Below are 18,903 nucleotides of genomic sequence, written 5' to 3'. Positions count from 1 at the left end.
TTCCATTTATTCAAACTTTGTAGAAGTTTAGGATTCCTATAAACAGAAATGCTAATAGTCATAACAGAAATGCTAATAGAAGTGCTAATCAGGGATCCCTGGGTGGCGCAGCGGTTTGGCGCCTGCCTTTGGCCCAGGGCGCGATCCTGGAGACCTGGGATCGAATCCCACATCGGGCATCCCGGTGCATGGAGCCTGCTTATCCCTCTGCCTATGTCTCTGCCTCTCTCTCTCTCTCTCTATCATAAATAAATGAAAATTGAAAAAAAAAATTAAAAAAAAAAAAGAAGTGCTAATCAAACATCCTTAGATAGAAAAAAAATCCCAAACTTCCACTTACATAATCTAAGTGTTGATAACCAACAGTCCTTGTAAATTTGAATTTACTGACAGACAAAATCAATAGCTAATTTTGATTAATAACTCTGGCTAGTATGAGCTTTACATTCTGTCTTTGAAAGATTAATGCAATAAATTTCTTCTTTTGATGTTCTTTGACATTTTGCAAATTAAATGGAGCCTTAAATATGATCTTCTTCAGCACAAAAGTGGACAGAATCCTTTGTGACTACTTTATTAACTTTTATCTGAGCACTCAAATCATGATCCCACAAGATAACTGTTCATTTGACAGATGATTATTGTTATTATATTTAAGATCCTTAGTTCTTTAGATTTTGTTTCATGGGTTGGTAAATAAGCACACATAGAGGAAGCCTCAGTCAGAAATTTTAAACGGTGGAATAATTAAGCTATTATGAGGATATCCTTTCATTAAAAATGTGTAACCATTACTTTAACCCAGCTTGAGTTGTACTTGAAGCACAAACCATTGTATGATTCTCACACCCACCAATAATAATGATGATAATATGAAAAAATAATAACAAATAGTCATTATAACATAGTGTTTACTAAGTGCCAGATGCATTTCAAAGAAGTATTCACATGCATTAAGTAACTTAAACTTTACCAAAATTCTATGAATTAGGTACCATTATTAACCCAATTGCATATGTGAAAATTGAGAAGAAAACTTATTTAAGCAGTATTTACTAAGATCACAGAACTAATAAATGGTGGAACTGTGTTTTGAAACCAGACAATCCAGCTATAGACCCTGTGCTCTTAACCAGTGTGCCACAGCACCTTTAACTTAACTTCGAAGAGCAGACCTACAGAAGAATTTGCAAGACAACTGAGAGTTTTCAGAATTCTGCAATGTGCCATCATAGTTTTCAAAACTGAAATCTAATTTTTAAAAAGCCAGAATATCTGGCCACATAAAGGAGACTAAAATATAGACTCTCTCTTCATTCCTGCTGCTCTGTACCCATAAGGAAATCTGTATGTTCTATATATATGTTTTAACATCCTTAATGTTAAAAAACATCCCTCATGCATAATGACCAGTTTTTATTAAAGTCTTTTTTTTTTTTTTTTTTTTTTTTTTGTTACTCCCACGGCCGAACTCACTCCTTTTTTTGTGATCCTGGGAGACACGGAGCATGTTCCCCTTGTTAGGGCTCTGGGTCCACTAGGTGCCAGACCCCATGGTAAAAGTCTCCACAAATGAAAACTAGAAGTAGAAACAGCAAACAGAAGCAGCAACATACGTAGGATAATAGCAATAAGAAGTTTATGCAAAAACCTATTTGTTGGCCTGGCAGTTAATGACGGCAAATTGTGAATACATTGATTAGCCTCCATTTCTTCCAAAATCCTTGCTAAGATAAGAGAACAATCTTTCCAAAGAAGGGAGTGGTGATGGTGGTGATGTATAAATCTACAAAATTAAAATGAATATAAAAAGAAGAAATAAGAATTTTTCAAAACTTGGACATATAGATGTATGGTCACTGTCTTAGAAAACTCCAAAAAGAAAACCCTATAGTCCCTATGGGAAAAGCCAAGAAGACTATGTGCACTTCAAGGTTTCACTAGCTGAACTTTGAAGTCCCCTTTTCTTCTAACATTCAATGTATTTTATTTATATTTGTTCTTGAAATTCTGACTATTCCAACCACCTTAGCTTAATTTTCTAACTCTAAGCTTAAACGGCAAAGTGTTAAGAGTTAAAGAAAACTTAAATTCCAAAACACTTTAAAATGCACTAATGAGAACTTTAAGTAAACTATTCATACTTATTGCAAATTTTCTCCCTCCTTTTTTTTTTTTAAGATTTTATTTATTTATTCGTGAGAACACAGAGAGAGAGAGGCAGAGACACAGGCAGAGGGAGAAGCAGGCTCCATGCAGGGAGCCCAATGTGGGACTCGATCCCAGGTCTCCAGGATTGGGCCTTAGGTTGAAGGCGGCACCAAACTGCCAAGCCACCCGGGCTGTCCTCTCTCCCTCCTTTTAGAAGGAGGGCACTGGGGCCCTGGGTGGCTCAGTGGTTGAGCGTCTGCCTTTGGCTCAGGGCATGACCCCAGGGTCCTGGGATCAAGTCCCACATCTGCTTCCCGCAGGGAGCCTGCTTCTCCCTCTGCCTATGTCTCTGCCTCTCTCTGTATCTCTCATGAATAAATAAATAAAATCTTAAAATAAAATAAAATAAAAAGGAGGGTACTTGTGATGAGCTCCAGGTATTGCATGGAAGTGATGAATCACTAAATTCTGTGCTTGCAACTGTTACAGTGTATGTTAACTAATTGGAATTTAAATAAAAACTTGAGTAAAAAGGATTTTTGTTACTTCAAATATTTTATTAATTTTGGGGGGGCAGGTCACAAATATCTTTTAAACTTTTTAATGCAATCATATTACATGGTTGTTAGGTGTAAGTACCCAGTAACACCTGAAAACAATAATAACAATATTGACAATAATAATAAAAATATAGTTAAATCAGTAACAAATAATAACAAAGTTCTCAAATACATAAATCAACACATTGGCAAAGATAAAAGAAAAATTAGAAAAATCTACAATTACAATTGGAGACAAACAACAATCTCTAAGTAATTGTGTAAGTAGATTAGAAAATAATAAATTGAACAACAACATCAATTAAGTTAACCTTAGGGATGTTTATACAGTCAAGTAGCCAAAAACAGTAAAATACTATATTTTTCTCACATTTGAATACCGTACTAATATTGACCATACGCTGGGCCATAAAACAATATTAAATGTATTTCAAAAAATCAAAGTCATTCAGAGCATGTTTACCCACTACAATGATATATTTTTTATTTTTATTTTTTAAAATTTTTTTACATTCAGACACACAATATTTTATTAGTTTTAGAGGCAGAGGTCAGTGATTCATCAGCCTTATATAATATCCAGTGCTCATTACATCACGTGCCCCCCTTAATGTCTGTCACCCAGTTACCCCAAACCCCCACCCACTTCCCCTCCAACTCTTAGTTTGTTTCCTATGATTAGTGGTCTCTCATGGTTTGTCTCCCTCTCTGATTTTGTCTTGTTTTATTTTTTCCTCTCTTCTCCTATGATCCTCTGTCTTGCTTCTTAAATCCCATATATGAGTGAGATGATGTAATTGACTTATTTCACTTATCATCATACCCTCTCCTCTAATTCCATCCACATCATTGAAAATTTCAAGATTTAACTTTTGGATGGCTAAGTAGTATTCCGTTGTGTGTGTGTGTGTGTGTGTGTGTGTGTGTGTGTGTATCCATTCATCTTTATCCATTTATCTGTCTATAAACGTCTGGGATCTTTCCACATTTCCACAGTTTGGCTATTTCACTAAAATGGTATTTAATTATAAATCATAATATAATATTAAGGGCATAAAAACCACACTGCTTATTGAGTAACCAAAGGGTTACTTGTGTTTTTAAAAGTTAATAGAGAAAGTAAAAGAGAAAATCACAACGAATCTAGAATATAAATGATTAAGTGATACTAAAAACATAATGTATCAGAATTCATGGGCAGCAGCCAAAGCAGCCTTCAGAGGTCACTTTCTGTATCAAAATGTTCTCACAGTCTTCCAACATCTTTGACAACTCTTTCTTGCTCTCCTCTGATGGCATTTCCCTCTCTCCTATATTCTTCGTATATCTTGGTATGTTTCAAGCCTCTATCCTAATCTCTCTTTTTTCTTATACTATGCAATCTCTAGAAGATCCTGCACATCTTGAATTACTAATGATTATTATTACGTCATTTACAATACAACTACCTCGGCACTAAACCTGACAGCCATTTATATATTTCAGATATGATTGTTCATAGATCCTCAAACTCAATTTATAATTAAACTTGATTTCACCATCTCTTTCGTATTATTTCTCTTCTTGTGTTATTTTTATCCATTAAAATCCTTTTCATAAAGCTGAGAGTCAATTTTAATTGTTGTTCCTTACATTCATTCATTCTCCTCATAAATTAACCTCCAGATTAAAGTCAGGGTGATAATTCTAAAAATGTAAATCTGATCATAATTCTTCTCTACTTCTGTTATCATCAAAGTCCTAGTAAAAATAATTGATCATTTTTAGACAGGTCTTGAGATTTTTTCTAATTTAAAGACAAGTAAAGACTTGAAGTGTTTAAACAGAAATAAGTAAACCTATGCAATATCAAATGACAAAAGACAACAAAGAAAATTTATTTTGAAAGGAGTTTATTCATGTGTAAATATTATAGAAATATTTAATGGAGCAATAGCCCAGGAGATATACCCTATGTCTTCTCAAAATTTGTTTGACAATTTAATACAGTCGACTAATACATAAATCAAAACTGAAAAATAGAAAATCTTGCTGTTAAAAAACAACTTTGAATAAATTTGTAAAGGATCAAAAGAGTAAATGTGTGCTAAATATAGTATAGATAATATACATAATATTATATATAATACACTATATAATATCCAGAGATCATTTAACTAAAAAATAAGATGTAGATAAAAATATATACAAAAATTTTTGATAAAACATTCCAAGCTGGTATCAAAAAAAATATATATATGTTATACACTGAGCTAGCCACAATTCCCATGTCCCTTTGGAAGGACTTATAGCCTCTTCCCACAGTCTCTAGCTGTCAGCTCTTTCAGGGTTTACCTCAACTGCAGAGAAGACCAACTCCTCAGGGCTCACACTTCTTTGGGTGACTCATATCCCACAGCTGATGAAGAAGAGGGTTTCAGGGCAGCCCTTTTGATACCACACAGGACAGCTGGGGTGTGTCATGTATGCTCCAGTGTTCCACATGGAGTTACCTGAGGTGTTTAAAATTTTCATGGCAGTTCCATTTCTCTCAGTCCTGCCTCCCACCTTCTCTTCCACAGGTGTGGATCCCTAAGAAAGTCTGTATTAACATCCAATTGCAGGAAACTCAATCTACAAATATTCTTCATGGTTATGAGGAGATGAAGGACTTTCTCATTTTATATAGTACTGATCCATTCTACAATGAGCATGTTTTCTGCTTTTCCTTTTCACGTGTAATCCTATAAAGGAATTACATTACTCACATTCTTTTATCATCATGCAAAGGTTTGGAAATTATAAACTAAACTTTAAGCAGCAAAGGAAAATCTAGCTACTTAATTAAAATGACCAATTCTACTTGAAACTTTGAACAGAAAGAAATCAAAATTACAACTAAGAGGTATTTGGAAAATAACTATAATGAGCATGTTTTCTATGAAAACTTATGACCATTGTCTCAAAGGTTTACCTCGTGAGCAAAAATGCTATCATTTTTAAAAAGCATAACTAGAAAATAATCAATTAAACATCCAATCCATAGAGTTAGGCAGAAAAACTCTAAAAAATAAGAAGAAGAAATTAATTATGGAAAAATGAAACTACCAAATCAGATAAAAAGAGAAAAAATAATTATAGACATAAATGTGCCCAACATGTAGCTATATAGTACAAGGATAAATATCATTAAGAAAAAAAAATGGCAAAAATATTTACAAGCATGTGATTTAGGCACGTAAAAAAGATTATTACTATATATGAAAGTGATTTTAAACAATTAACTTGTAACTACATGCTAATAAATGTAGCAAGCTATAAGGAATTAATGAAGTTGAGAAAATATAAATTATCAAAATTAATCTGAGAGAATGAGTACATAAATTGCCTTAGAAGAAATTGACAAATATTTGAATTTGCAAATAATTATATTCAGAAATTATACTGATTTTAGATGTTTTCATGAGGTGATTTGTGGCTGATTTTTAAGGAATAAATAATCTACATGTCAGTTAGGTCCTGCATATTCTATAGCCTTATTGAAAGGAGTTCATTAATTAATTTTAAGATGCTTTTATGGCCTTAATATAAAAAAATCTGATCAGGGAAAGAAAGGTGGGGGGAAAGACTGACAAGTACCATTTATAACTATATGTTTATTGAGCATTCTAGCTTCTATGCTAAGGACTGTACATGCATTATACCATTTAACACGCTCAACCATCTGAAAGCGTAGGTTATGTTATTATCTCCACATTACACCAAAAGTACTAAGGCTGAGCTGGTTTGGACCAGTTGCCTAAGATTACAAGCTAACCTAAGATGCCAATGGGATACAAATTCAGATTTTTCAAGGCTTAAACTATGAATCCCTGTAGTCTGACTCAAAATATCATAAGTATGATATTAGAAGAATATCATAAAATAGAGTCTCAAAACTGATAAAACTGCTAAATGTGCTATTTTCTAAAAAAGAAAAAATAATTCAATATTCTAATATCTATGTATATGGTTTTTCACATCGATAGTTCAAAAGGAAGAAATATATTAACTCCTCAATATATGCTAAGAAGGTTATCAGAAATATTTGAAATGCTTTTCTAATTATACAAAAATGCTACTGTTCTATAAAGCTATGACTCGTCAAATTTGAGCTCTAAATATTAGTTTATTTTAAACCATGGGTTTTCTAGCACTTGGCACAATAGCTCATTATTATTATTTGCTTATATCAGACAACATTTCCTATAATGACAAAACATAAGTGCAATTCCTGTTAAAATTCATAATCTTTATATTCCCATATCTGTTGTTTAATATCTTACCAATACATCAAAGAAAAAGAAAAAAGCTATAATAAGGGAAAGAATTATCATTATTTGCAGAGAAGATAATTCTTATTGTAGCAAAGTAAATCCACTAAACAATTGTTATACCAATTAAGAGAGTTCAATAAGATGACAAGTAAAAAAATAAATATTCAAAAATTAAGAGTTTCTTAATGAAAGCAATAACCATATAGAAATATAGTGAAAATGTTTCTGCCATAGCGAAAAGAAAATCTGAATATTCAAAATAATAATCATGTGCAGGTTCTAGAAATCATGTGCATGGTTTCTAGAAAACCATGAAATTTTAAAGGGAAAATATATATAGAGAGAAATGACACTAATCAATGAATGAAATATTGATGCTGATCACTATTGACAGGGAGTCAATGCATGGGAAATGAGTTCATGAAACGTCTTATATATAGTAGAACTCAACAAATATCACACACAGTGGAGAAATCTAGTACCGCCTATACTGTCAAGATCATTAAAAAAATTCTTCCTCGAGTTGGAAAAATAAAAGTATATTGAATACACGGGGATCCCTGGGTGGCGCAACGGTTTGGCCCCTGCCTTTGGCCCAGGGCGCGATCCTGGAGACCCGGGATCGAATCCCACGTCGGGCTCCCGGTGCATGGAGCCTGCTTCTCCCTCTGTCTGTGTCTCTGCCTCTCTCTCTCTCTCTCTGTGTGTGACTATCATAAAAAAAAAAAAAAAAAAGTATATTGAATACAACCTTTGCATTAGAAAATGCTCAGGCAGATATGTGAGGAAGAAAAGGAAACTTTTTGTTATCGTGTTTGTATTTGTTGCTGAGGTAAAAAGACACCAGTGATTTTCTTCTAATCTATTCTTTAAAGCCTTTGCATTCTCCCAGAGTAAAATAAGAATTCAAATGGCACTCTGGCATATGACACTGCCTCATTTTTTTTCTTAAAGATGTTATTTATTTATTCATGAGAGACACATAGAGAGAGAGAGGCAGAGACACAGGCAGAGAGAGAGGGAGGCTCCCTGTGAGGAGCCTGATGCGGGACTCGATCCCAGGACCCTGGGCTCATGCCCTGAGCGGAGGCAGATGCTCACCCACTGAGCCACCCAGACACCTCAACGTGGCCTCGTTTGATACTTGAAATCTGTTTTGAGATTTAGCTGCAGGTGTTTTTTTTTTTTTTTTGTTTTGTTTTGTTTTAAAGTAAGGTGTAAGGTAAGTTAAGAAAGAAAGAAAGAAAGAAAGAAAGAAAGAAAGAAAGAAAGAAAGAAAGAAAGAAGAAAGAAGAAAGAAAGAGAAAGAAAGAAAGAAAGAAAGAAAGAAAGAAGAAAGAAAGAAAGAGAAAGAAAGAAAGAAGAAAGAAAAGAAAAGAAGAAAAGAAAGAAAAGAAAGAAAGAAAAGAAAGAAAGAAAGAAAAAGAAAGAAAGAAGAAAGAAAGAAAGAAAGAAAGAAAGAAAGAAAGAAAGAAAGAAAGAAAGAAAGAAAGAAAAAGAAAGAAAGAAAGAAAAAAAGAAAAAACAAATTGTATCCCGGGGCGGGGGGAGGGGGGACTTTTATTTTGATTTTCCTTTTTTAGTTCCGAACATTTTTTCCTCTTAACCAAGACGTCCATAGAATCGTGCTAAATTCAGGTCACACTCTACGTAGGGCCCCGTGCGAGGAGCCGGGCAACATTCTTAGGCTTTTCTCCCCGTTACCAGTAAAAGCCCAGGGCCTCGCACACACCGGAGTTCAGTGAGCAGTTCTGGAGGAGGTGCAGCTAGAAGAAAGTCATGACTCGCCTGGATCGTGTTACGCAACAGGGAAGGAAACGGAAGAACGCACGGGGTCGGGGACGGGCCGTCGCGGGGCCGCGCACGGGGCGAGCGAGCGTCGGTTTCGGGGAGAGTCAGCCCCGGCTGAGGGCGGAGCAGGCCGTGAGGGCGGCAGGCCGGGGGCGACGAAGGCCTGTAGTTGACTGAAGCGAAGCGGGACACTTCGTCACGTTCGTGAGGGTCGCCGGTTTTCTGTGCTGGGGGTTAACCTCGAGGGCTCACGGCGCAACTAAGGAAATTCGTTGGGAGGCGACTGGAAAGACTTTAGGCCCGACTTCGTGCTGGCCCGGGCCAGAGCGTCAGCGGCGCGGCGCTCGGCCCCCGTCGGACGTCACGTCACGCAAGAGCCCGCGGAGCGGCGCGGACGCCCCAACACCCCGGGCCTCTCGTCAGGCGCACGACGGTCCGCAAGTTCCTGCCGGCGCGGCCCCGGCGCTCCCCCCGACTTCCGGTTACTTTCTGCACGGGGGCCCTCCTGTGCGTCGGGCCTGCTCGCGGTGTGACGTCCTCACAGAAGGCTGCCAGAACAGGGCCTCAGGTAGACTTGCATTATTTCACTCTTGCCTTGCTTTTTTTTTTTTTTTTTTTTTTTTAAGATTTTACTTATTTATTCATGAGAGACAGAAAGAGAGGCCGAGACCCAGGCAGAGGGAGAAGCAGCCTCCATGCAGGGAGCCCGACGCGGGGTCACGCCCTGGGCCGACCGCAGACGCTCAACCGCTGAGCCCCCAGGCGTCCGTTGCCCTGACTTTCTTCACTTCATAGCCTTTATCAATATCCATTTTTTAGATTATTTTTATTCTCCCTTTCCACTTTTAAAACATAAACATAAAAGAAAATATCCTATTTGGAAAAAAAGAAAAACTCATTCCAGCTTGACATGAAAATTGCTGTAGATGTTAATGATGTGACTTTACTGGGAAAAAGGTCTAAAATCTCAGAAATGCTAATTGAATTCTACAGTCATTTACAATTTGTGTTCTGTATCTTGTTCATTATGTTGTTTTCCATCAATTTGATAATTACATTTAATCATAAATATAAGAAAAATTACTAAACCTACATGTAGCTTCCCTCACATTTACCATTTCATCACATTAAAAAAAAGAAATTTCTATTAAAAAAGGGGGAACCTAATCATGAGATCCACTACATTAGTGATCTAATATTGTCAATGTCTTCTTAGCACTGAGTATGTTCCTGGTCCCTAAATTAATTCAAGCAGTTTACTGAAGACCTTGGGGCCCCTGGGAGGCTCAGTCCACTGTGGCCTTCAGCTCAGGTTGTGACCCAGAGACCTGGAGCGTCTGGTGGGCCTCCCTGCTCTCCCTCTGGGCATCCCCACACCCCCCAATGTGGTCTTTCTTTCTTGCTCTCTCTCCCCCTCCGTTTTTCAAATAAATAAATAAAATCTTAAGGAAAAAAAGAAGTTTACCGAAGACCTTATATCTACAAAGCGACACAATTCAATTAGACATTTTTCTTGCCTTCAGAAAACTTTTAGTATTTTGCTATCAATTTCAGAATGGACATCTTAACAATATTGAGACTTTTCATCTATAACCACAATGTTTCTTCATTTATTTAATTTTTTAATCAGTGTTCCAGATATGGATCTTGGACATACATCTTAGATTTATACTTAAGTGTTTCATGGTTTTGATGCTATTTTAAATGGTACTTTTTCCAAAGTTCCTTAAATTTCCCATTCTTTTCCTATTCATATATTGCAATGCAATTGATTTTTGTATATTGTCATTATATCCTATAACTTTGCTTAATTTACATTAAATTTTTTGTAGATTCTCTGGAATTTTCTAGAAAGTCCCATCAATCTAAAAATTAAGACAATTTATTTCTTGTTTCCAATCCATATGAATTTCATTCATTTTTCCTATCTATTCCATTGTTAGAATCCCGAATATGATGTTGAATAGCGGTGGTAAGAAAAGATTTCCTTTCTTTATTCCATGTCTTAGGGTAAAAAAAAAAAAAGCAGTATTTGAATAATGAAATATAATGTTAACTCTAGTTGTTTTGTAGATGCACTTTGTATAGATAAGTATTTTCCGTTATATGCTATGGATATTGTGACTTACAATTGATTGGCTTATGGACATTGAACTGGCCTTGGATTTTCAGGATAAACCCCACTTATCATGAAATATTTTTTCTGTTTACATATTATTGGATTCATTTGCTGGTAGATTGTCAAGTGTCTTTGTATGTATGTTCTTAAGAAATAATGGTCTACAATTTTCTTCTTGCCTTTGCTTTTCGTAGCAAAGTGATGCTGGTCTCATAAAATAAGTAGTAAATAGTCACTTCTCTATTTTTCAAGAGATTGATACTATTTCTTCCTTAAATGTTTGGAAGAAATTAACGGTTGAGCCATGTTGTCCTGATATTTTCTCTGTTGGAAGACTCTTAGCTACAAATTCAAATCCACAAATAACAGAACAGTTCAGGTTATATATTTCTTCTGTAGTTACGTTTTGATGGAGACTTTCAGGATTTTATCCATTCCCTTAAAATTCTTGAATTTATAAGCTTAAGGTTATCTATAATATTCCCTTACTGCCTTTTTATTGTCTATTAGATCTGTAAGGATGTCCCGGTTAAATTGCCAGTATTGGTAATTTTGACACATTTTCTCTCTGTCACTTGTTCTCTGTCAATCTCTCTGTGCTTGGTCAATGCTGGCTAGAAGTCTATTAATTTTATTGAACGTTTCAAAGAACTAGCTTTTGACTTGGCATTTTCTGTTGAAGTTTTGTTTTCAATTTTATTGATATATAATCATATGTTAATTATTTCCTTTCTTCTGCTTGCTTTGTATTTAGTATTTGTTTCTAGTTTCTTAAGGTGGAATGTTAGATCGAGATGATTTGAAATCCTCCTTGTGTAATTCATTGTATAGTTTCTATTTTTATTTGTACTAATTATATAATAATATATTTCATATATAATTATTATTTTATAATAAATTATAATATGTTCTATAATATTCATATCATAGTTATAATGTTCAATTTAATTAATTTTCCTGCTAAGCACTGCTTTAGCTGCCTCCCTTAAATTTTGAAGTTTTTTTTTTTTTTTTTTTTTTTAGAATTTTATTTATTCATTTGAGAGAGAGAATGCATGAGCAGGAAGGGCAGAGGGAGTAGGAGAAGCAGACTCTCTGCCAAGCAGAGAGCCTGAAGTGGGGCTCAATCCCAGGACCCCAAGATCACAACCCAAGCTGAAGGCAGACACTTAACTGACTGAGCCACCTGGATGCCCTGATATGTATTTTTTTTTGGGGGGGGTATTGAATGTTTTATTTATTGTTATTAAAATGTTTTCATAATTTAGTAGACAAAAAATGTTATCTTATTGTTTCAATTTGCATTGCTTTGATTTTTGGTAAGGTTGAGCATTTTTCCTAGCTTAAGAGTTTTATTTCCTTTTTTTTTTAATTTATTTTTTATTGGTGTTCAATTTACTAACATACAGAATAACCCCCAGTGCCCATCACCCATTCATTCCCACCCCCCGCCCTCCTCCCCTTCTACCACCCCTAGTTCGTTTCCCAGAGTTAGCAGTCTTTACGTTCTGTCTCCCTTTCTGATATTTCCCACACATTTCTTCTCCCTTCCCTTATATTCCCTTTCACTATTATTTATATTCCCCAAATGAATGAGAACACATAATGTTTGTCCTTCTCTGATTGGCTTACTTCACTCAGCATAATACCCTCCAGTTCCATCCACGTTGAAGCAAATGGTGGGTATTTGTCATTTCTAATAGCTGAGTAATATGTATTTTTTAATGCATTTTAATTTTCATTCAATTAAAAATGTTTCTACTTTCTCTGGTGAATTGATCTCTGACCCATTTTTTTTTAATTAAAAAGATATGTTGCTTAATTTCCAAATAACTTAGGGTTTTCCCACTATCTTTCTGTTAATGATTTTCTCTTTAACTCTCTTATTTTGTGGGGGAGAGGGACAGAGGCAGAAAGAGAGAGAGAATCTTAAGCAGGCTCCACATCCAGGACAGAGCCCAAGGTGGGGCTCAATCTCACAATGCTGAGATCATGACCTGAGTTGACATCAACAGTCAGACGCTTAACTGACTGAACCACCCAGGCATCTCCATACTCTAATTCCTTTTTCATTAAAAAATAGAATCTATATGATATCAATATATATTAATTTCCTTGAAGTTTATTTTATTGCCTAGCATATAGCTACCTTGGTGAATGTTTCACATGGTCCTGAAAAGAACACCTGTCCTGCTGTTTCTCTTTAATTCTCTATTAGGCCAATTTGATTTATACTGGTTTTGTCTTTTTTTTGGGGGGGGGGTTATTTTATGTCTTTCCTGATTTTCTATCTACTGTTTCTATTTATTATTGAGAGAGAAGTATCGATATCTCAAAACATAATTTTGAAATTCTCTGTAGATCCCCCCCCTCCATTTCTATCATTTTTTGATGTGTTTTGATGTTTTGCGAGGCAGTACATTCACACTTAGGATTGTTACACCTTCTTGGTGAATTCATCCCTTTTGTAGTCATGGAATGTCCCTCTTCATCCCAGATACTAAATCTTATTTTTAAGTAATAAGTCCTATTTTAAAGTCTGCTTTATCTATCCGCAATCACTACAAGTTTTTTTTAATAAATGTTTATACAATAAGTATTTTTCATGCCTTTATTTTTAACCTCTCTACATTTCCATATTTAAAATATACTTCTTGAACTCAGCATGTTGTTAATCTACCCTTCTTCTAATAATCTAACAATCTCTTTCTTTTAATCTGTTTGCTTAGCTTATTTACATCTAATTTACTATTATGATTGGATCTAAATCTATCAACTTCCTACTTGTTTTTTTGTTTGTTTGATTATTTTCTCCTTTCTTTTTAGGCCAGTTTTAATGTAACTGAGTATTTTTTTGCAGTTCTATAGAAAGTATAATACATTCCTAGTGCATTTACAAAAGGCCAGCTCTTTTAGGTAAATAAACAATAAGATAAAATACTTTAATTTTCCCAACTATCAGGAAATCTTCATTTCTTTGTATGGATTTGTTTCTGCATGGCACTGTAGTCCTTTATGTCTAAAAAACTTCCTTTAAAATTTTTGTGATGCAGTATAATGCAGTATAAATTTCTTCATTTGAAGGGGAAATCAGCAATATGAAGAAATTTACATTATTAAGGAGGTCTGTACCAGGAAGTGAGCTATTATCAGAGAAGATAACTTTTACCCAAAAACTCACCTGGGTAACAGAGCAACTCTTGTTTTCTTTTTTTTTTTTTTTTTTTTTTTTTAAGATTTTATTTATTTATTCATGAGAGACCCAGAGAGAGGCAGAGACACAGGCAGAGGGAGAAGCAGGCTCCACACAGGGAACCCCATGTGGGACTCAATCCCAGGACCCCAGGATCACACCCTGGGTCAAAGGCAGGTGCTAAACTGCTGAGCCACCCAGGGATCCCCCAGAGCATTTTGTTTACCAAACATTTCCTTCTCTCACCTACCAGTGTATTTAATACCACAACCACAGAAGGCCCAAACCCCTATCTCTTCCTTAGTTGAGAATGGTGTATAAATCGGAATGGTGTGGGTGATTTTGAGTCTCAAATTTTTGTGGAACTCCCATAGGTACGTAATTAAAATAGGCTGTTTTCTCCTGTGAATCTTGTTTGTCAATTTAATTCTTAGATGAGCCACAGATCCTCTTCCTCTTTCTCTGGTATAATCATGCACTTAGAGTGTGGACTGTTTGCTGGAGGATGTTTCTCAGTATTGCTCCTTTAAGAGCTCTGAGACCTCTTCTGGGTACTTGCATCTCAGAGACGATCTCTATCCCAGGTCTTGCCCCTCTCTGAGGAGACCAACCTAGCTTGTAACTCTGCTACCTAACCTCCTGCTTGGGGGTGGGGTCTCTGCTGGTCCAATTCAGACCAGTCTTAGGTAGACCTGTGCCACAGTGACACAAGACATCCAATAGTTTACACTTAGGACAATTTCATTCTGTTTTTTCAAAAAAGAAAAAAAAAATAGGAATTTTTACTTAACTTTTCCCCAGGGACCACAGGTCTTCAACAACTCCGTGGGGCTCAACTTCGTGGGGCTGACCAGGTTTGCTGCTAGTTCCTCACCAGCGTAGCTGAATAGCTTTGCTCCTTAAGAGGAAAGAGGCCTGAAGGGGCTTCAGCCTCTCCTCTCTCACAGATCTGAAATTCTTAAGGTAGTTTTTTTCCAACTTCTTGCCCTGCCCTAATCTTTTTCTTATGCACCCCGGAAGGTCAGTAGAGAAGATCCCACTAGTGGATGTGAACTCCGCTTATGTCTGCTGCTCCCAGGGATTCTAGGACTGTAATCTCATGCTCTCCCGCATTCATCATTTATCCATTCATTAGAGATTTTAGGTGAATTCTTTTCCCTACTTGAAACAAAAGCTCTTCTGATTCTTGCTCCCACAGATACCCACTGTTCTTGCCTCACCTCCCCATGAAGGTGTATCTCTCTTTCATTTGATTTCAGACAACGTGGTAACTTGAGACTTCAGTTTTAGTACGTTCAACAAAAGTTATGATTTTGAGGATTAACTGGCTTTTTCTTTTATTGAGTGACAGCTACACTTTTTAGTTTTCTCCACCTTAGATAGAAACCAGAAGTAGTTTGTTAGCAATGACATACTTCTCACATTAACCAGTTAATGTGTTGATTTCTTTCCTCTTCATTATTTTTTGGATTTCATTTTTTTCTTTTAGTTTCAATTTCCTTCTGTCTGAAGTATATCTTAGTATTTTAATTTTTTTAAAGATTTTATTTATTTATTCAGGAGAGACACACAGAGAGGGGCAGAGATACAGACAGAGGGAGAAGCAGAGTCCCTGTGGGGAGCCTGGTGTGGAATTCGATCCCAGGACAGTAGGATCATGTCCTGAGCCAAAGGCAAATGCTCAACCACTGAGACACCCAGATGACCCAGTATTTTAATTGTTAATAAATTATATGTAACTGATAAAATCTTTCTGTATTCATTTAGATGGCATTGTCAGTTTACAGTTTAGGTAGAGAGATACTTTTAGGTAGTTTATATTTTCTTCCTGACTGTTTTTGTTTTCTCTTTGCCTTTAGCTTATTTTTGTTTTAAGATTTTATTTATTTATTCATGAGAGACACAGAGAGAAGCAGAGACACAGGCAGAGGGAGAAGCAGGCTCCCCGCGGGGAGCCCGATGCAGGGACTCCATTGGATCCCAACCCAGGACTCCAGGATCAAGCCCTGAGCCAAAGGCAGATGCTCAACCACTGAGCCATACCAGGTGCCCTTTCTTTGTCTTTAAAATTAGAAATTCTATTATAATGAATCTAGGGTTTTTTTGGTTTGCTTGCTTATTTGTTGTATTTAACTTGTGCATTTCAGAGCTCAGTGAGTTTTCAGAACAAACCTGAGAACTCCTCTTTTTTGCTTATTTGTTTACATATTGGAAAATTCCCAGCCATTATTTCTTTCTATGTGTCTTCTTCCCAATTTCCCTTTGTCTCTTTCTAGAAGTGTTAAGAAATACATGGTGGATTTTCTCATTCTACTTTTCATGCCTTTAATCCCTCATATTTTCTAGCATTTTTGTCTGAATTCTGTTTCATTTCCTCAAATCTGTTACACAATTCACTTATTTTCTCTGAATACATCTATTTTAATCCATCAATTGTATATATTTTAATCCATCTATTGGGTTCTTCTCTTCAGTGAGTACACTGTAGTATTTCTTCTATTCTAACATGCATGTTTTTATATTTAACACCTCTGAAATTGTGATATATTTCATACATAATTACATATTAAAATTGTTATCACCAAATGTGTGTTATTATTAAGTGGTCATTGTTTCCACATGTATAATAAAAGCCTTAGTCTGAAACTTGTAGAGTGTTTGTGAGTCCATTCATTTAAAAAATCTTCATGTAGATTTTGGGTTTAAAGATGGAATTATATTGCTCTTAGTGAATGCCAAATAACTGGCCATGCATCATACCTACCTCTTATCTTTCTCATAGTTACATATGTTACCTTTAAATGGCACTTCATTTTCTTTTTAAAGATTTTATTTATTTATTAATGAGAGACACAGAGAGAGAGAGAGGCAGAGACACAGACAGAGGGAGAAGGAGACTCCATCCAGGGAACCCAATGCGGGACTTGATTCCGGGTCTCCAGGATCACACCCTGGGCTGAAAGCAGGCACCAAACAGCTGAGCCACCGAGGGATCCCTAAATGACACTTCATAGGGCCAAATGGATCATATTTTACTTAAAAAAAATACTTATAAGCTAAAATAAAATGATGATATAATTTTCTGTCATTTGTCATTTAGTTAAAAGTAATAAAAATCAACCAGTATTTTTTAAGATTTTATTTATTTATTCATGAGAGACACAGAGGGAGAGAGGCAGAGGGAGAAGCAGGCTTCCTTGGGGGAGCCCCATGCAGGACTTGATCCCGGGACTTCAGGATCATGCCCTGGGCTGCAGGCAGGCGCCAAACCGCTGAGCCACTCAGGGATCCCAAACCAGGATTTATTGAGAAGCTACTATGCCATGTCACTAGATATATATGATACTGGTTAAGAAAATGGCACTTGATTCAGGCACATGCCAGCAGACTATTTTTCCACTCTTCCTAATGACGTGAACCTAATTTTGAGATTAACACATTGCTACCAAGAATAAATTCTATGTTATCCAGCCTACATTATAGATATAGAAGACCATGCAGATAGATTCTGGACTATCTAATATAAGGAGAAAAGTTGTGTGGTACTTACTGGAAGGTGCCTTCAGAGGATGAGACAAATCCTGTTTTCCTTCTTCACTTTTCCTACTGGTTGAAATATCAACGTAACGATTGGATCTCTACTTGATATCTTTGATAACTTGGTGATCTGCTGAGTAAGGCAGGAGAGAAAGAGAGAATTCTGATTTCCTGATGGTACTTTGGAGTCACCATGGTAGCTCCAGCTCTGGTCTTTTTTTATGTGGCTGTATATATGTAATTTTGTTAAGGCACTGATATGTTTTCTTGTTAGATGCTGATGAGCTAATCTTAGCTGAATCATCTTTTAACTTTTCATCTTCTCATGTGTAACATTTGTATAATTACAGTAACTATTTCATTAGGTTGTTTGTTGTAAGGAATACATAAGGTAATGTATTAAATTGTGAAGCCCGGTTCATGGCAAATAAAACCTGTTTTAAAAATGTTAGCTATTTTTATGCATTGTAAAACAATTGGTAAGGTGGTTTCTTCCTTTGAGAACCTCATTTATCATGAAGTCCATATTTCTCTCTTTTTTATCTTCTACAATCCATGAAGCCAATAATAGTGTGATTTGAAAATTATTTGAACATATAAAATTTATCAGACTAGCTAAAGAATATATTTTATTCCTTTTCAAAGCATTTTATTAAATGTTATTTTGTTCGAAAGAAAATTATTTCTTGTATATGATGCATATGTCATTTATGATTACCGTACAGTACAGTCCTTCCATGTATAAATAAAGTCCACTCAGACTTTTGTAGAGGAAACTAAGAGAATTTTATTTGTCTTTTTTTAAGCATAGGTACTATACAGTGATTTAGGCAAAAGTTTTAATATGCATGTTCAAAATTTTGGAATAAAGTGTGGTTCTTTAATACCTATAAAATTGTTCTACTTACAGTGGCTCCGTCATTAATTTTCTACAAAATATTCCTGGAAGATCAACCACTTTTTAGGTTGAGTGAAAAATGTATAAACATGGGGGATTTTATTTTAGCCTACTGGAAGCCAGCCATTGAAATTTCACATCCTTACTCGTTTACGTGAATCCAAAGTTACTGACAACCCTGGAATTACATTGCCTATGAGATTACATATTTTTTGAGCCAACAAGGAGATATCTGCATGTCAGGAATGAGTTGCATTGTTGTGATTGACTATGTGTCCCCATGTATTAGAAGGCAGGGTAAATGGTAAAGAGAATCCAGAAATCTTTTCTTTGAATCCATATCACAGATAAGGTGTCTT

General features: G+C 35.7%; 1 long non-coding RNA gene across 4 annotated transcripts in view; it reads left to right on the top strand.

The window, feature by feature from the left end:
* The first annotated feature begins 8,869 nt into the window (after positions 1-8,869).
* Positions 8,870-18,903, top strand: part of LOC112674736 (uncharacterized) — a 40,674-nt gene continuing 30,640 nt past the window's right edge. For 3 of the 4 annotated variants that reach the window (XR_007408687.1, XR_007408685.1, XR_007408686.1), the window contains exons 1-2: positions 8,870-9,365; positions 16,010-16,155. This is a non-coding gene — a long non-coding RNA (uncharacterized LOC112674736). The remainder of the gene's footprint in view (positions 9,366-16,009; positions 16,156-18,903) is intronic. The other variant, XR_007408688.1, reaches the window with a different exon arrangement.

The sequence above is a fragment of the Canis lupus genome, chromosome 36, assembly GCF_003254725.2.
Source record: "Canis lupus dingo isolate Sandy chromosome 36, ASM325472v2, whole genome shotgun sequence".
NCBI classification, from domain to species: Eukaryota; Metazoa; Chordata; class Mammalia; order Carnivora; family Canidae; genus Canis; species Canis lupus.
Note: the sequence above shows the minus strand (reverse complement) of the source record. Positions and strands in the feature narration are given on the sequence as shown.